The 20,313-nt window shown below is 35.8% G+C and overlaps 1 long non-coding RNA gene across 1 annotated transcript in view; it reads right to left on the reverse strand.

Annotated features, from left to right (window-relative positions):
- Nucleotides 1–19,106, reverse strand: part of LOC127477056 (uncharacterized) — a 37,182-nt gene extending 18,076 nt beyond the window's left edge. Inside the window, exons 1-2 of the long non-coding RNA XR_007906831.1 lie at nucleotides 13,052–19,106; nucleotides 11,211–11,564 (exon numbers count right to left, since the gene is read on the reverse strand). This is a non-coding gene — a long non-coding RNA (uncharacterized LOC127477056). The remainder of the gene's footprint in view (nucleotides 1–11,210; nucleotides 11,565–13,051) is intronic.
- Between the last annotated feature and the right edge of the window lie 1,207 nt (nucleotides 19,107–20,313).

Raw genomic sequence — 20,313 nt, forward strand, 5'->3', positions numbered from 1 at the left:
GCATAGACCTGTCCATGCTGTATATATTGAATATTTTTTAAAAGAAAAAGAAGGATGAAGTAGTCTTGGTGGCAATTATTCTTGGATTGTCAGCAGACACTGGCCAGAATAAATTACTGGACACAGTACTGTTCACATGATCATTAGAAATTTGACACTGGAAAGATATGATGTTAATCTGGTTGAAAGTAGAATGACTTTGATATCTTTAGAATGTTTCTTCATGCTTGGAAGCCACTGCCTATAATGCCTATCTGAAGAGTGTACTGTGGGGCCAATAGCAGCAAAAAAAAAAAAAAAAAAATTTTTTTTAAAAGAAAATGTCCCTTCAATGACCCCACCAACTTAGAAAATGTCTCCATCTATCAGAATCACAATCATAACACAAACCAGTGTCTGTGAAAAAGGTCAGAAATCAAAATGAAATGCAAAATAATTCTTACAAAGGAAACCAAGTTGGTTCAAATACCTAGTACTCTACACAAAGAACATGCAATAATGGTTGAAAAACAAATCTTGGGAGTGCTTTCATGATGAAGATGGAAACAGTGAAGTTTTGAAGGGCAATGACTCTTACTTAATTGCCAACAGGAAAAACAGTTAACTGAGTTGGACCTGACCCCCTGCCTAAAGAGTGGACTAAACTCAAAATGGTCAAGACATCAAGTAAATAAAACTACGATGGCTGCAACCAGACAGGCTGAGGCTTTAGTTCACATCACCTTTTTTAAATATACTTCATTGGCATATCTCTGGGGAGTGAGCTAACTCTACCTTAACCAAACTGAACGGAGTTGTTGTGACAGCAAGCAAGTGCAGTTGAGGAAAGCCAACCATACAAAAAAGGGATTCTTTGTTCAGTGTAAATGTCACCAATGACCTGTGAACTGCTGAGCCCAATGTTACAGAGTATTTTTAAAACTTAGGAGCAGACTAATAATTCCCCACTTTATTTATGAAAACAGAGTCTCACAAACCAGTTCTGTTTGGCAGCACTTCGTATTAAAATTCTTTGAAACTAATGCTTTCAAGGTTGGTACAATTAAACCAGGAGAATTTGCAGCAACTCCTACTGGAGAATAGGATAGATTTGGCTACATGCTCAGAGGGGGTCTAACTCCCATATGACCTGCTTACAATGAATATTATTCCCCCTCATGTCATCTTCAGTGAGTGATAAGGACTGTGAGGTTGATTCACAGGTGGGCTAAGGAGAAGCCAGGAGACTCACTGGACATGCTGAGAGAAACACATAAAGATCAGTGTTAAAGGCAAGTGGCATTTTATGTCCTTTTTGTGCTGCTAGGCAGAAAAGTGGCAGCTACTGATAACCTGGTTGTGCATTTGAATGAATGATGTGAGAAAGCCATTTACTTTAGAATTGAGAGGAAAGTCACAAAGGCGTGTCAGATAAATTACAACTTGGCTGCCACTGCTGAGGCACAAACTGATGCCTGATGTTTGCAGGACACCCTCTACACAAAAATTCCATTACAACCTTTCGAAAACAGCGACAAACATGTGAAAACACAACACACATGGGTGAGCTTTTCTGCTTTCCTAGCACTCATTTATATGAAGGTTATAATTGTTTGAATCCCTTTGCACATTGGATTAGAGAGCATCTGGAGTGGTTTGTGGTGTAGCCACAGGCCCTCCAAATCTGGGAAGCCCACTCCCACATGTTGGCCGAATATGAAGGGCTGTCCAAAGGCAGGACAGACTAATGGACCTGCTGGCTCAACAGGTAATTCTGCAGCAGTGAAATGCACTAAGTAGGAAGATACTAAGCCTATTCTTTCAGAAAAAGAGGGTATGTATTTTCAAGCAGATATAGAACTGGTTGTTTCTGTGTTTTACACAGCACCACTGGAAAGAGGCATCGTTCACTGAGCATTGACTATGTATGAAATAACATAAGGAAGTAACTATAAGTAATTTACTAATTTATTTAATATTTAGCACAGTCATGCTGTGATGCTCAATTCTACTTCAACATTGTGTCTTCGCATCATGACTGAACCAACATTTCCAGGAGGAAATAAATAAGTTGTTCCCTATGTCTTTGGTGAAAAGGCCAAAAAAAGATTTAGACTGCAGCAAACATTTAAGTGAGAGATTTTGGTTCTTATTATTTTGAGGGCATTATGGACAATCAACCAGCATAACACACCAGGCTTCAGAAAGGGGAAGTGGAATCTCCATCATTTTAACTTGTTCCTAAAAATATACAGGCACTCATGACAGTGAAGATATGGATTTGATGTTTATCCAGTGCAACATCAAACCTAAAGAAAAATATAAAGAGAAAAATGCATATGACATGTTACAAAGTAGTATATATTGAAATACATAAAACGGTCTATTACTAGAATGAATGTCAGAGAAATACATTTTCAGTTTTCCTCTTAAGTGATATTCCATCTACTGTGGAATAATATCCTGCTACCCATAGCTGGAAACAGTCTTTATTTTTGACCTACATATCTCTGGGTACTAAACTAAAAAGATTTTAAATTCATCTTTTAGGCAATTTATACGTTTGGCTTTTCTAAAGAATTTTCTTAATACTATAAAAACTAAACTAAATGTTCTTACCTTGACAGACTGTACTTGTATTCCTCAAAATTGCTAGTCTGTAGATTTCATAACACTTAATATATTAAAGGCTATGATAAGCCAGACTTCAATTGAAATGTATGTTTTCAAAAGACACAAGTCTGTAAGTTATTAAGCCAGAAAACCCCTAGACTGCTAATCCCTGTTACCACCTGCATTTGCAGGTTTCTAACAGAAGGGTGACAGATCCCCTTCCTCTGAGACCATTTCCCAATTCTGTCAGCATTCAGTGCAGAGTAATATTATTCTCCAGGTAATGCAGCTTTGTTGCTTAGCAGCAGGTTCTGCTTGTGTATCTGGCAGTTCTTGGCTAATTCAGATAGAAGAAAAAAAACCTCGAAACCAAACCCAGAAAAAAACTCACCAGTAAGAAGATTCTACTATTATTCTCACTGGATACTGAAACAAGACTGGAAAGAGAAAAGAATATTTTCTGAGCTCTGGCTTGTACTGAAAAAAAATAAACTGACATTATGGAAGTTTTAAAAATTCACATTTTACACAAAACTTCTTTAGCAACGCATTGGTTCTATAGAGCAAGAAACAAGTGGTGGTATTTATGCTTCCAGTGGGAGTGAGATACCAAGGCAAAGTTGAAAGAGTCAACATGTACTTTTTTTTTCTTAAATCATCATATATGGAAAATGAAGTTCACATCCCATTGCAGAATATTCTACTGGACTTGAGATAGAGGCAGAAAGTACAAGATTCGGAGCTCCAGTTAAATATATATATAGGTTTAGTGGTACAGACAACAAACTGGATTGTGTTATGAATGGTTATTAATGAAATTTTGCCCAAATTTTTCAATGGAACCTTGGCTGATTTATTTTATCACAAAAAAATATAGTACTTAACAATTCATTATCCGCACCTTTTATCTATGTAAGTGATAGCCACTTCTGTAGACACTTTCCTACATTGTGCAGTGTGAGCCACACCAGCACCCTTTGTGATACTGTGACAAAGATGGTATCACAAATCTCACACACTGTTGTAAATATTAGATTTAAGTTTCTCTTTAAATAAGATGTAGCAGAACAATCACATATTGGGAGGAAAGTAGAGTAAAAGGAAGATTAATGAAACATGATGGCCTGCTACCAAAATTTTTTCTGAAATTCAGAAAAGGGTGATACAAAAACTGTAAACTAATTGAAAGCTAAAGAGTCAGATACAGAGCCAAACAAGCTTCATTTAGTTGTTGGCATATGTGTGTTAGAACTCCCTTCCCTTAAGACATCTATGAATTACTTTTTAATGGGTGGTCTAGTATTTTACCTCTGAATGCAGAAAAAATGAGAAGAGTCACCACCAAAATTAGAACACAGGAACCCCTGGGCAACAGCAGGACCCTTCCCATAAGACCCCTTTGCCACAAATCAGAGACAGTAATGAACCAGTGGTTTGGAAAAAGATGACAGGAGGTCACATCACTAGCATGTCAAAATATGTTTTAGTGTTTTGGGGACACCTGAGACCTGAACAGAAACAAAGACACTGGCTGGTAAAACACATTTCTACGAATGGTAAAAGCATGAGGACAGAATCTGTAAAAAAAAATGTTAGTAAGTTGGTTTCTTTGAATTATTGAGTTACCTTCAGCAGTCACACCATAACCATAACTAGGCAAGATTCTTGAGATGAAATAGTTACTTCTCATTTAATAGATTGAACTGGGGAGAGGGGCCATTGTGTATTTTAATTAGTTGATTGCAGTCAAATTTAGAGATGGCAACAAAACTCTTTCACCGTGCTGGAAACTGAACAAACACATATCAGGATTGGTCTGGCCTTAAAGTTTTTATAGTCTAAGTAGAAAACAGTAGGAAGACTAGAACATAAAGAGCTAAAGGAGCTATCCTGAAGCCACAATATACAGCACATAAGAAACCATCTGTTGAAATCTTCTCACTTGATCTTGACAATTATATGTAAAAATTATATAAATTAGAGTTTCTTTTTATTTGGAGAGGCTATCAAAGGACTGAGTGTCAACAGCACATTTAAAGGATGTTCCAATAGAGAAATGTCTGAAAATCTTAGCCCTGTAGGACTCTAAATTAAAACTGGTTTTAATATTGGAAAGAAAGGTAGACAAGGCCATTTAGCACGTGAATCTAAGCTATCTACAGTTCTAGAACTTATTCTTTTGTTATTTTTTTATTTATTCATTTGTTATGTAGGTTAAAGAATACGTATTTTGTCATAAGGAGGTGTGAGTACATAATACAAGCTAAATAATACAACGCCAATTAAGATTCTTGTGCTACCTCACTTTTAGAGTAAAACATTTCTCAGTTTAATAAACTCACTCCCTTGCTATATATACAAGAGAAAATGGATTCTGAAATGGCAAGGAAAGAGTCATTCTTCTTTTTTCATCTGTAAGTATTTTATAAAACCCTGGTTTTCACTATCAAAGCTATTTCCTGTCATGACCACTGGTGGAACGGATAGTGCCAGAAGCACACAGAAAAATATACACATTATCCACTCTAGTTCTAAATGTACTGTCCCTAAGTATCTAGTGAATAGCACAGTATTTGAAAATCTTTTCTAGACACAGTGTAGGTATTTTTCTCAGTAAAACTAGACAAAGAAAAGAAGCTTACAGTGGGTATAAATAAAGTCACTTAGGTTTCTGAGTTTTTTAAAAGAGAATAATTCACTGCAGTTCGGATTGCTTAACTTATTTTGATAATATGGAGTAAAGGCAGAAGAAAAGTACACTGAAATAGAGGATAACTAATACAAAAAAATCAGAAATGTCCCAGACTCAAACCTAGGTCTAGTTAAATTGAACCATCATATCCTGAGGTTTGGCTCTTGAAACTGTAGAAACAAAGCAGCAGGTAATGGAATGGAAAATAGTATTTCTTTTCAGGGAATGCAAACATGAGATTGATTAATTAGCTATTATCAAATTTATATGCATGATATAACTAAGACTGATGTTTTGATGTTTGGTAGAAGAAATTCTTATTTCATGTGCTTTTGTTTTGCCAATAGTACATAAAAAGCAAGCCAAGAAGTAGATCGGACACTTATTTTACCTTTTGGAAGGGATGATTACATTTTCTTTCTGATCTAAAAGAATAAAACCAATCAATTTTCTAACAAACAAGCTATCATTGAGTTCTTCACTTACAAAAATGGCCACCATAAATGGGCAGCTGACTGAATCTGAAAATAATAATAATAATAATAATAATAATAATAATAATAATAATAATAATAATTATTATTATTATTATTATTATTATTATTATTATTATTTGTAGGGCAATAGCTGGCAATGTACAGTGGACAGTCAGTCTGTGTCCGTTTTCCAAAATACCTTTATTTCTGTCATAGTCATAGGTTCAATTACACAGTGGGTATTCTCTAATTTGATGACAGAATTAGAGGTACTTCTTTAGAGGAAAATTCTGGAAAATTTGGTATTTTGCACTAGAATGAATATGTTATAGAATAATGGAATTTAAGTAGTGGGGGGGCTTTGCTCTGTGGAGCATAAAAGGGAAAGAGGATAAAGTCCTGATGACTGTGATGAGAAACAGTACCCCACTGTCAACTCACTCTCAATAACTAAGCTCTGTTTCTGCTGGTGTTTCTTTCAAATTATCATGACATTGTAAAACTTCTTTACAGCCTTAAAGGAGGGAGTAGTTGTCTTGCAGGTTTCTACAATAACCTTCTTTGATTCATGAAAACCAGTGTAGAAAAACATTTGAGAGATGGTTGTCAGAATATTCAAGAAACTACCAACTTTACTGTTCCTTGGTGGAATAGAAAACAAAATCAAAGCCAACTTTTAGTCCTTCTAAACCCAGACCAGACGTGCGCCCTGACATAGTCTCAAATCCATCTCAGACGGAGACCCAGATCTCTCTTTCATAGGAAAGAGGCAACTGCACTGACCACGATGACCAGCAGACCACAGTATAACAGTGCTATGAGTCTGTTTCTCTGCTATCAGCTGTGTTTACATTCATGGAAAACAAGCCTTTGTTTATCCACATGAAAGTCAGAACATAAAAATTAAAAAACTGCGAATTTATCTTTTTTTTTTCTGGGTTAACCATATCTATTTGAAGAGCTTTAGTATGCTCATAGCAAATTAGCCATTTACTGAAAATCAATCTCATTTTCAGAATTTCAGAACAAAGCTTCTTGCCACACTTGCTTTCCACTAACACAAGGATATTTTATTGGAAAAATAGCTGTATTACTTTCAGTAAAGAGACAAGTGAAGAAAAGAAGCTTAGCATACCAACTGATAAAATATACTTCACTTTTCTCTTGTAAAACAAAAGTTAGAACCTCTGGGTTTGCAGAGTGAAAATTAATGAAATGGAATAAAAAGTCCTCTAAAAATCAAGCTTTCAGATTAAAAGATTTGTCACTGAATATTTTATAAAAATAACATTGTGTAAAGCCTTTGGCATTATGAAGAAAACACCTGAGTATGAAGCAATAAAACCAAAAATATTTCACCCATTAAAAGTTCTTGAATTAATCTTTGCGATGTAGCGGTCATATTTCCATTTTTTGTCTAAAAGAGGATATAGTTACAATATATTCCTTTGTTCTGTCAATAGCAGATCAAAAGCAGACATGAAACAAGGCAGAATTCTTTTGTTTCCCTGTTTATCACTTCACATCTATTTATTCAAGACTCCTTGCAAACTGCTGAAGGCCTAAATCAAACCCAGCTTGTATGGCTAGGTTGTTTCAAATATGCTTGAGCAGTTTTGCAAATGATAAAATCACTTTAGCCCACATCTTCAAAGGTGCTTAGGCTGATAATGAGATCAATGCCCTTTCGAGGAGGCAAGTCTTGAATAGTAAAAATAATTGGAGTTCAAATGGGAGTTTTAAGAAGGGTTATGTTCCAGAAACGGTTAATTGTAGCTGCCATTTATGTGCCAATAAAAGGGTCAATTTTCACTTTGCTACATGAGAAAACATTTAAAAGACAGACTTTTACAATTAACAGGCTATGAACTTTATGTATTTTTGTCACTTATTAGTGGGAGGTTATGAAGAAACATACAGCATACACCCTGTGGTGTATTCAAGGCAAAATTAGTTTCAAGACATGAAGATACTACTTGAAGAAGTAGATAAACTCTGCAGACTATTGTTCCTAGAAACCTGACTTCAGACCCGGATGTTTCCTTACAGGTAAAAGTGCAGGAGTACATGTCTGTTGCTATTTGGGAGGGACAACAGACTCAGACGCCTAATGGATTTAGGAATGCCATACATAACAAAGGAGTTAAAAGTATAAAAGCACAAAGGTTGGTGAAATAGCAACCCGAAATGAAGTTTATTTAAAAGAAATCATCATGCAGTATGGAAAACAGTATGATACCATGATTTGTCTAGATATTAATCCTAAGAGCACTTGAAGGACACACTTTTCTGATGTTTGACTCTTCCTAAAAGGAGACAACTTGGATTATCCTAAAAGTACCTCCCTGACACTAACAAAGAGACATCTTTTCTGAAAGTCACACAAAGCCTGCTTTATACAAACTCTTTAAGAAGTGCTTAAGATAAAGTCTAGGAGTGTCTTATAAAGCTATGTGTCTGAGCCATATATTTTTAAAAGTTGGTAGTCAACCTTTGCAAAGAAAGAAATGACTATTTGAAAGAACAGTGCAATCACTGGTTTAATAGGATGAGTGAAGTAGAAACATGCAATTGCTTTATTAATTTTCCAGGTATTTTACCAATTTTGCAACACAAAAAGGAAAGTGCCTCAATTGGATTAGCCAACAGAATCTGTTTCTTCTCAAGTCTCATCACTGGCCTCATATCCAGAACTTTTTATCTGCTTTTGCTTTATCCCTAATTCATATTCTTTTCACATACAGCTTCCAACAACTCTGATAGGCAAATGATTTTAAAGAAATGAAATATAATCATTAGCTACAGAAACATGAAGTTTAATTATTTCTAAAAACACCTTTCATCTGGACAGCCCTTGTCAACAAAATAAGCCCCTGGATAGCAGCAAGACTTCAAAACTTACCATTTTACTATTCACACAGCATTAAGCTATTATAGGTGCCACACAGGAATAGAAGGAAAAATAACTCATTTTATCTGACACTGATGGATTGGAATTAAAATATAAATGAATTAGGCACATTCAGATAATTTTCATAACTGCAGTTACTAGATGTCAGGATTTCAGTGCAAATCTCACGTTGAATATTATTTTATGACTTCTCTAGACAAACAGATGGTCTTTCCCAACTAGAAGACACACCAGAGAGAAGAATGAACCTGCACTAATTCTGACAGCATACTTAAAAGAAAAATTAATCTCTTCTTCAGTCTAAATTTAAATAATCATTTAGGTCTCAAATCAGTAACAATGTTTGGCTCACAGTCTAGAATAGCCCACATAATGCCACGGGGGCCTTCAGCAGCCCAGCATGACCATCTGCAACGTAGGAGCCTGAACATATTTTTTTCTTTAAATTGAATTGTACCCTTTGGTGGTAGCTACCCAGGTCCTATAATTATCCAGGGGTGCAAATGATAGCTTAGAAAAACAAAACAAAACCAAAAAGCACACATACACAAAAAAAACCCCAACCAACCTAGTGAAACGTGTATGGGAGGTGAGGGGAGAGTTATATAATTGTTTTATAGGAGAGCAGACTCTGTGCCAAGTAGACAGTTGCCCCAAGAAAGCACCTTGCACAGAGGGGGTGAATGCCCAGCCCTGCTTCCCTCAGGCTCCCAAGCTTGCTTCCCACTGCCCTCTGCAGAGACACTCACCTGGGCACAGCAAATGCCAGGGGTTCCCATCAGCCCTCTCCAGGGGAAGGCAGGAAACCAGTCATGAGTTCTCTTGAAAAGACAGGTACTTACAGACTCTCTTTGCCAATGCATGAGGCCTGAACCTGAGTTTAAAGGGGTGGGTTTGGAGTGGGGGACATTGGTGAGGTTGTTCAAAGAAAAGCAGGTCCACAGAGACCTCCTGTGCACTTGGGGCTCTCGTATTTCACAGTTCTCATGGCAAAGGCAACAATGTGCCTCGTCAGGCCAGACACCTCTATGCCGAGATAACAACTTGGTAGGAGTCCATACTGGCTCATATTAAATGATGAAAGGCTTCATCATCAGCTAACAGAGCTTCCTCCTGACTGTAGACACCATGATAAAATGTGTGTGAAGCAACCACACACTTATCACATACCACTACATTCACAGCGCAGGACTATTTCCTAGCTGGCTTCCTTTGTAACTAAAGTCACACTGATGCAAATTGGTCTCATCATGCCCCATCCTCAATAGATCTAAAAGCCTTCTCTGGGCAGTAGCTTGGTCCCATTAAGTGTTTAGTGGGGTTTATGAATGAAGAATTTTGAGTACATTTGTTTGCCTCAATTCAAAACACTGTTGAGAAATAATGACTGAACGGAAGAGAAACTCTGAAACAATTTGATAGTGTCACAGTTAAGAAGTCAAATAATGTTTATAATTGGCACTTCACTAGAACTCCGCAACTTTCTATTGTCTGACAGCAACTCACCTAAGCAAAACTCCTGATATTCAAGTAGTTATTAATTAAAAAACTCTAAACAAAAAGCCCTCATTAACAAAAACTTTTGTGAAGCTGACCTTTTAGCACTGGCAGAAATGAATCCTTACTTCAGTTCATCTTAATGTAATGGTAACTACTATGCTTCATTACGATGCACAATTCTAAGAAGAAAAAGCACATAGACCACAAAACCCCAAAAGCAATCCTTAAAATTAAATTAATGAGTTATGGATAGCTGGGTTCTTTTTTGAATATTGCTAAACACTTTCAAAGGAACATAAAAGTCAAAATCAAACTCCAGAATCTCATATTAGGCTTGAGAAAGTAAGTAAAATAGAGATGAAACATCGTGAGCTACACCCGTACCAAGTAAGGAATACTTTTTTTTCTAGTCCACATCATTTGAGACAAATGGATCCCAAAGACCAACACTGGAAGGTCCCAAATAATTAAAAAAAAATGGAACACTGAAAAAATTCCCAGAAAATCTTCTGCACAGGCCCAGATCCTTCAGAATCCTGCTGTTAGAAACAGTGGCTATTTTTCTTGGGACACCAGTGGTGTTTAAAGGAATATGCCCTTCATGGCTGTTTTCTAATTATGATTTTAAAACATGTATTTGAGTATTGCTCTAAAACACACCATCTTTCAACTTCTAGAAAACTGTTGCTGTTTCAAAGAGAGCTGTAGCTGATGGAATTAGGCATGCAGATGTCAATAAAACAATCAGGAAAATAAAGAGTTAATAACAAACTTTTAAGCAGCTTTAGAAGTACCAGTTCAGTACCTAAAGGAGTAAATCTAAAAATGTGGTTCTGTGATATATCCACAGCACTAATGAATTTCAAAAGGTAAACTTCATCCAGAATGTTTTATCTATAAAGACATAGATATGCATCCACATACATTGTTCACACACCCCACATCAACCAGTCCTACTCCAGTTTCCTATAGAAAGTGATAATTTGTATTAAAACTTTGAAAGAACTATTGACAGCAATGTCCAACAAGCAATACACACCTGTGCAGAGCTTCATCCATGAAACATTGCCTCTGTCAAATCATCAGCAGAAAGAGGTATTTGACATGTAAGTTTTTAATACAGACCATCTCTTCATTAAAAGAATAAGCCACAGCTGTCAAAAAGGGACCAGGGTCTGTCTTACACCTAAAAATGGTGGTGGGTTTTTTTAAATACAGTCTGTATTTACTGTTTTTCTGTGGTACTCCATCCCTGTTTTGAGTGGAGCTTTTGCATGAAGAACTCAGGTACAAACTAGCACTTCTCATTTGCTTCTACTGAAACAAAATCTCCTTAAAATGATACAGGGAATCTTGTTCTAGAAGCTGTAACATGACCACCCAGAGAACAATCCTAAAAGAAAATAGCAAAGTAAAAATAATTAAAAAAATTAACAGGGGAAATACATTTATATGAAAGGAGACAGCACAAAGACAGACCTTCAAAGCTCAAATATTTAACTGGATTATATGCTAGCCACGATAAAGAGCAGAACTGCCTTAAAATGACATTTTTGCTGTCACGCATTTAAAGGCACAGGAAAATGTCTTTCTCATGGTGCACCCAGAAGTAGTTAGCAGTTTCACACTGGCTGATTTCAACAGTTATTTTTATAATTATTTTTTCCATCCCAATCCATTCTCTGACCATGGTAACTGTATAAATGCCTTCAGGTTGTTCTGTAGACACAGCATGTAGGACACGATACCAGAGCACAGCAGCAGGATTTATCTGAAGAGTCATGTTCACTTTTAGAGACAAGAATGACATTTTGGGATATTGAATTTCTTAAGTAAATATTTTTAACCATTTTGCAATACATTTCTTGATAACTTGTCCTTTTCTATCAATTTTGGACTAAAATCAAAGGAAAATGTGCTTAGCAATATCCCTTTCTTTGCCAATTTAGGTAATGTATGTATTGAGTATTTAATCTGCAAAAAGAGAAAATGCATCTTTTTCCTCTTTTCTACCTTGGGTTACCTAAAAAAATTCCCCTAAACACTGGAATCGGACTTTTTTTTTTTCTCTTTAGCTATAGCAACCAGTTAAGTATGAGATTTAGAAAGAAGATGAAAATCAAAGATCTCAAAATTAGGTGGAAAATCAGAGAGTGCAAATTATGAATATTTTTTTAATTGGAGAAGGAAAAGGAACTTTCACAATGAAACAAGTTAAATAGCATTCCAGATAAAAACTAAACAAAACCAAACAAAAAACCCCACAAACAAACAAACCACCCCTCCCACCCCAAAAAAAACCCTAAACAAAACAAAACAACACCAACACAACAATGCCTTGGTAATTCTACATACAAAGATTTTGTGTCCTTACTTCTGGACCCCACATTTCTCTTTCGAAGTGTACCCCAGTGAGTCACTACAGCTAAAAGGCAGCAGTAACCACTGCAAAGCTTTATGTGCCTATTTATTCTGCTATTCTATAAAAATGCCCATTAGTTACTAGCATTTCCCATTTCACGTGGTGTGTACATACCATTGATGAGATGGAAGTGTCTGCAAATGAAGAAATCACATAACTACATGTAGAATGCATCCTGTGATGCATATAAAAATCCTTGCATGAAACTTCCAAAAAAGAAAATGCTTAATGCAAATGAAAAGATGAAGGTCTGTCCTAGAAACAGTTAGGGCTTTCCGCTTCCACAAGAAGCCTTTTATTTCATATCTAACTTCACTGACCTCATAGCAGAACCGACTTTTAGTCTATTTTCAATTGCAGCTGACAGCAATTAAAAAAAAAAATAGAACTTCATGGAGCAGTCATGTCTGCATTGCCAAGCAGGGCTGCTAAGTGTCCAGTGTTCACACAGCACACACCTCTGCTGCTGACATGAACTGCCACTGCTTGCACATCCCTGCTTTCTCCTTCTGGGCTAGTGTCATTGGGAAGAAATTCCTTTCAGAACGCTCCAGGGCTGCCCTACAACAGGAACCAAATGAAGGTAGTGAGGAATAGTCAAGAAATCCACAGCAGAAGAGTACCAGTGTCAGCTGAAATGCTAACACAGACCCACCCAGAAAAGGTAACCCCCAACCACAAAAATGATCAGATCACTTCTCTTCCATAGAGAGCAATAGAGATTTCCTACAGTCTCAGCTGTTTCAGATGTTGCCTGCAAGAAATCACATGGAGCGTGTCCTACTGGGGCAAATAAAGGCCAACTAATGCCAGAGAAAATACATGTTTTACTTTTAGTGTCAACTATTGCTGCAAACCTCCCCTTTCTACAGTGTGATTATATCTGCTGTTGATTCAATATTACGTGATGAAAGATTCTTTATTAATGAGTAAAGGAGAATTATTGGTCATTACAACGATTTCTCCTGATAGTAACATAGGTATTAGAAAGATTTTAGTTTCATCACAGGTTTTATCACTTTTAGAGATACTTCAGGAAAAAAAAAATCCATGATTTGTTTATAGCTAAACCTGTGCTTATTAGTGACCAGTGGTAGTTAGAGCAACTCATTTAATAAACAACAGTGTGATAGGCATGAAAAGTGCAGTGGGGAGGAAAAAATTAGAAAGAGTCTAAGCGCTAAGCTGATAATAAAAATAACAGAGGGAAACATGGTCATTGAAGATCACTTCTACAGCCACCCACTTGGTATTTCAAATGCTCCAGCAGCAGTATTATAAAGACAGTAAGAATCAAGCTTTAGCCATCCAGCTCCTAGATCTGCTCGCTCCTGGTCACGAACAGAGGAATTTTACCTAGAACACAAACAATTTCTGATCGTCAGAGTATTGCTTTGATCATAGAGGTGGAGTACAACATGAACATGGAAGTAGGACTCAAGGACAAACCCCCATGCATTTATGTGCCCATAAGTGAGAATCTTCAGGTATTCCTGGGTCCGTGGAGTGGGTTCAGGGGCACTGTAACATGCCCCTTTCAGAAGGAGATACTGAAGCCTCTCATTTAGATTTGCTGTTCTGAAAACATGGAGGGCAACCAATCCACCCTTCCTCCCAGGCCTACCACTCTGCCTCCTGGTGTTTAGAACTGCAAAATTAGCTCAAGACCACAGTGATAGTTCTCAAAGTCTGCAAGTATTTTCTCATTTTTTCTCATCCCAGTAGCTGTAAACTGTACAGGACCTGACATCAATGTGTCAATCAAACACACCCTATGAAACCAGCCCTAAAAATAGTGAGAACCACAATGATTCATCAGGGAAGGGTCCAGGGCAATTTCTGCCACATGTTTTTTCCCCAAGCCTAAGTAAACTACCTATCTGAAAATCATTCCCCTGCTAACATTCATACTCCATCAGAACTTGATGTGGAAGCCCTACAGAAATGATGGGGCAAATAACTGCACCATAATGTCACTCCAAATAGATTTCCCTGATCTCTCTGGCTTAGCTGAGGCACATGTACAATGAAGAACCATACATCAGTAATGTTTTTTTTTAAATACCAAGAAACCCCTCAAATATTTCCAGAATCTGTTATAAAATGAAGAGAGTTTTTAAGGATTGTGAGGGTCTGAAGAGCTGTTCTGAATACTGGAAGAACATTTTGTTCAGACCTGAAAGGCTGAGGCAGCAAAATAAAAATGAACCTTGAAAGAACACATAGGCCTTATTACAAAATTTTAAGTACATGTGCACACATGCCTAAATAAAACTGCAGTTCAAAAAAAAAAAGACAAAAAAAATCCTGAGTGTCTAGGTGACCTCTTTAGCTTGATAAGGAAAAGTAAATTCTTGTTTCAAGTCTGATAGAACACTCAAACTGTTTTTAATTGACTTAAATTAATAATATATAAAAAATATTTACCCACAGAGAAAAAGTCTTCACAATAGTGAGAGAAAACAGATGGAATTTGTATGGCATTTTAAATGCATATTTACTTAATGCTTTATTTGTTTAAGAGTTGACTCTCAGCTCTTTTGAAGTTCAGGTCATATTTCCACTTGACTTTTATGAAAACTGAACCAGCACTTCAAATATCAAATAAAAAAAACCTGAGGTACAAACAGTGAATAAGGACAAAATCAGATGTCTAAAGTTAACGAATCAGAAATCAAAGTTTTCTTGCACTCAAAAAAATAAAGGACTGTATTGCAAAATCTCAGGTAGAATGAAGCACCTCTTCTGCTTAATATAATACAAATATCAGCCATTTAGGATAGGATTCAGTAAAATGTAATAATTGGTTCATATATCATGATGCAACTGTTCAGTAAACAAATGCTTAATACTTAAAGGAGCCATTCTGTGTCCTTCCAGGGAGGGGAAGCAACTGAGTATAAATGTAAGAAACAGAACAACACCTTGAATAAGTATATTTTCATGTTTTAAAAAGACTAATACCAAAATCTTTATCCTCAACTTCATGAAAGAATAAGAAAACTTTTGAGCTTCCATACATAATCAAATTCCATAACTATCCATTTATATTTATAATATGATAGAATACTAATTTGAATATTAGAACTATTGCTGTTTCTATTATAAAACGCCCTTTCTTTAAAAGGTGGTCTATGAATTTAGCTCATTTTGCTAAAGGTATTTGAGGAAGCAATTTCCCAGTCAAAGAAAGAAAATCAGACAGGATATCTCTGCCTCTGACACATCCTGCTCTTACAAACTTTAGTCTTCAAAAATTCCTACAAATGTGGGTGTGAATCCTTTTAACACTGAATTAGGTTCACTGTAACACTTGGGATACATTAGGAATATGCCATGCTTCTCAATTATATTGTCCCATGATGAAACTTTCAGTTTGATCATCCCCAAGAGCAACATTCCTCATTTGGTTAATTTTTCTCCCTGGAATCACTTCATTTTATTGTCTGAACCCTTTTGGTTTATGTCCTGTTGTACATATCAGCATTTAAAGTTGAAAGGAAGAAATTAATCTCTTTACTTTTTAGGCAATCCACTCCTCCTATAAGAAAAGTTTTGGGGTTTTTCATGTTCTCCTTTTTTCATTTGGATCTGTCTTTTTACTAATTTAAAATTTGTAAGAGTCTAGTGGTAGTTTTAAATCAAAGCAAAAATTTACAAAGTATTATGAGGCCACTTTGAGAATTCTAATTTTTTAAAAAAAAAAGATTCTTTATCAGGAAAAAATACTAATACCTCTGTCAGTAAATAATTTTTTTTTTACATAGCTTATGTGAGAGCAGCCAGCCATACCAGATTAGAGAAAAGGCCTATTTTAACCTAGCACTTCATCTCCATAAATGGCAAACAGCAAATGTCTGAAGAAAAGCACGATAATAGGACAAGTCTACTCTGGTGCTTCCCTAGAACCTTGTCGGATGCTTTTCTGCAGCAGCATTATTTAAAAGTAGGTGTAATTATTTGCTCACTTCAATAAGTTCAGGCAATTCTTTTCACAGTATTTAAATGATCACTGATTGGTCCAAAAAGAAAAATAAAGTAATATGAAATCTTCACAAACTCTTCCAGTCAGTTGATCAGAAATAATAATAGTCAGCTGTTGCCCTGCATTTTTCTTAACTAATAGAAAAACAGTCATTATCTCAGTCAGTGACAGAAATAAACAGTGTTTATCCCTTTGAGCATTACAGTCCTGAAATGTTTTTTAAATCCCAGCCAAATATTCCGTACTGAGACCCTACTCCTGCATGGAACTAGATCCACTGAACTGGCTCTCCACACCTGATTCGCACAAATTATTTCTTCTTTAAGCTTAAGAGGTAAAAAATAATAAAGTACCTCACCTGAGGTGAGCTACAGGTAACTGTTTTCCACTTTAACAACTTCAAATATCAGTACTCCACCTGCACTGCTGCGGCCCCACCGGGAGCATTGGAGCACTGTGTGCACCGCGGGTACAAACCACTACTGACCATAAACCAGAGCAACAGCGATACAGGAGCTCCCCCGAGCCAGCTCCATTGTACAGTGCACTTACAGCTAACTTCAAATATCACTGTTAGAAGTTTTATGTACCTCGTCATGACGATTAATACGGAGAATTGACTATTAGCAAGACGTGCTATTAGTGAACAAATTTAAAACCGGCCCCATTTGTCAGTTTTCTGAGACTCCTGTCACAATCTCCAGTTCCCTGACAGTAATATACACCTATGGGGTGCATACTTTCTTATGTGCAAATACACAACAGCAGCTTGATGCTCCTCAAAAGTCCTGACCAAATGTAAATGCTGCTTAATCGTGAAAAGACCAAGAACCAGAGACATACCTCACAGCAGAGGTCAGCAGTGAATGGGAATTGACTAAAAACAACAAAAAAAATTTCACTGAGTTAAATGCATTTGTCTCCAAGCATGATTTTTGTTGGACTTCCTCTGTCTTCACTGCAAAGCTCTTGATCTTTAGATGGTCCTCTGATTACTTTCTTCAGCTCATCAGTGTAATAAGCCTCAGCTGGAGGATGATCTCATCATTCTCCCATGGGTGGGAAGGTGTAGATTAACCAGCTTTCAAGTTATTGACAAAAACAATGACAGGAATGTCTCCTTTAAACAATGAAAGCATAGAATTTGCATTGGCATTCACATTTTATGATTGTTGTAGACCTCGAACAACAGCTTTAGTGAAGCTTGCAAGACCAGAGCTACAGGCAAAAGCAAGGCAATTTTCCCTTATTCTCTGAGCTATTTCATAATTTAATATTTAAAGAACATCCCAGAGTAATTAATTACTATTTGATATAATTTGCATGCATCATCGTATTTACACATCAAAAATAAAACCGAATTTGCTAAATGAAATCTTATACAGTGCATTTTGCAGCATGACAGGCACTAGAATTAATTAGATGGTGTTTAAAATCCTCAGAGCCTTTTGCTTCACACCTTCTTGAAAAAAGTTCTGCTATTTTTTGTTTTGTCTTCTACTGGGCTTAAGAAAATGTTTCAGCACTTTGCAATCATTTTGTAGACTATAAACTAGCAATAGGTGTCAAATGATGATCTGAATATTTATCGTGTGATGTATAGAGAGCAATTTCAAACATTTACATTGCAAATATTTGAAAAGTCAAAACAGAACTGATACTATCTAATTAGACAGGTCCTACAACTAATTCAAAACTTGCTTAGCAGTCTGGGTGTCCTCTTTCAAGATACCTTGATCAGGTTCATTGAATTCTGAAGAACATGACAGAAACCCCTTGCCACAACCAAAACCACCCCTTGGTAAAAAATTGTTGAAAATTTAAAAGTTGAGTCTGTTTATAGGTCTGGTGAGCTAAGTGGTCACTAAAGTGTACTCTGCAGAGATGGAGCAGTTCAAAACATTTTGCCTAAACACAAAGCTCTGGTTTGGCTTAATATTTGTATAGATTCAAATTTGTTTGTGTAACAATATCACAACTATTTGGTCGTTTTGGCCCATGGTTCAAGACAACTCTTAAAAGCACCACTAAAATATACCAGCCCAGTACTGCTGCAGCTTGCCTAAGATCTGTGCACACGAATCTAGAAAAGTTTAAATTAATTATTGGGAAATTGTGACCATTATCAATCTTTCTTGTTAGGCTGCTGCTAATTTTTAACATAAATACCTTTGGATTTATTGGAATGATCATTTAAATTAGCTCTGTACTGGAAAATTACAGCAATGTCCTCACAAATTTGGATATTGGTCCACTTCTTTTTCAACATGAAATGTCTAAGTTACTTAGACACCTTCAAAGAATTTACAATTTTTTAAACTTCCTACAATTATAAGTGATTTGTCTTAATCTGCAAGAATTGAAGCTTCCTCTAACTCAAGTGAGGTAGACACTCCTCTCTACTCTCACCTTGTTTTCTATCCAGAGCTTCAGTCAATATAAAAAAATCATGGATTCTCTTCTTGTTTTCACAGAATTCATCTTTGTAGAAATAATCAGCAATAATTTACGAGTGAATTTAAATTGCATTAACGGAAATCTATGAAAACCTTAAAAGTATAAAATTCCACTATTTCTCATTTTCTTTTTTTTTAACAGAAAAAAAATCACCTTTTTTTTTACTCTCATGGCATGCTATCTCTGAGAAGATATAAAAGGAATAATAAAGAACTTACCAAGATGTAAATAGGGTTCCTAAAATCATCTCAAGTTAAAACAATTAAAAAAAAAAATCACAGACAAGTATTTATAAACACTTTAAATCACTCATATTCTATTTCCCTTTAGCATTAGTCACAGCTAAATACTGCATTAAATAATTACATGGTTTGGGCAAAAAAGAATTTGACATAATCACCGCTGCATACATTAATATTCTAATTTTACAGTTTTGTTTAGAGTATATGCAGTATTACAGTTATAAATTAATTATGCAATGGTTCATCCTTTATGTGTTAACTCCCTTCACAAGTAATCAGCCAAAAAAACAGAAAAAAAACATAATCCGAAAAATTCATTTCACCACACTATTCTTTGATCTCTTTAATACATTGAGCATTCATTAACTCTTGATTATATTTTCATTATTATATTCTGCATGTAGCTGAAAACAAATCCAGCTTCCTCCAGGCAAACATTTGCAATATAAGAAAGTCAATTTCTATAAACATAATCAATCTTATGCATGAAATTTTAACACGCACCCTCCCCTAAAAAACTAAAAATCCACAATCCAAACTCCCTAAAGTAACATAAATTTTAGTCTATTTCATTGCTAGTTGTTATTCCGTTATAATTAACAATACAAAACAATTAAGGATTTCTACTGGATAGAACAGTAGCTGAAATTTCTTTTCATCTATTGGGCAGATCAGGCCAGCTTCTCCAAAGAAAGTAGTTCTGGATGAAGTTGCCTCTATATTGCTATGATACTGCCTAAATTAAGGTTATGTATAATTTTTTAATATTATTTTAGAACATTTAAGCATTGTCCAGATATAGAGTATTGTGGGAGGTGTTTTTCCTATTTTTTTTTAAGGTTTGCTTAAACAATAATTTTCTGCCTATTGGTTTTGTAGTTATACTATCATAAGTATATATGCAAATTCAATTAAGACTATTCGTAAAGGATGTCTAAAAACATCTCAAGTAAGGACAAAAATTGGCAAATCATTTAAGTCTACAGTGAGCATCAGGAGGTCTGGAAAGCATGTTTTCCATGGTTAAGATTCAAGC

This window comes from Manacus candei, unplaced genomic scaffold (genome assembly GCF_025592945.1).
Source record: "Manacus candei isolate 608988 ecotype Guabito, Panama unplaced genomic scaffold, ASM2559294v1 h1tg000005l, whole genome shotgun sequence".
Lineage (NCBI taxonomy): Eukaryota > Metazoa > Chordata > Aves > Passeriformes > Pipridae > Manacus > Manacus candei.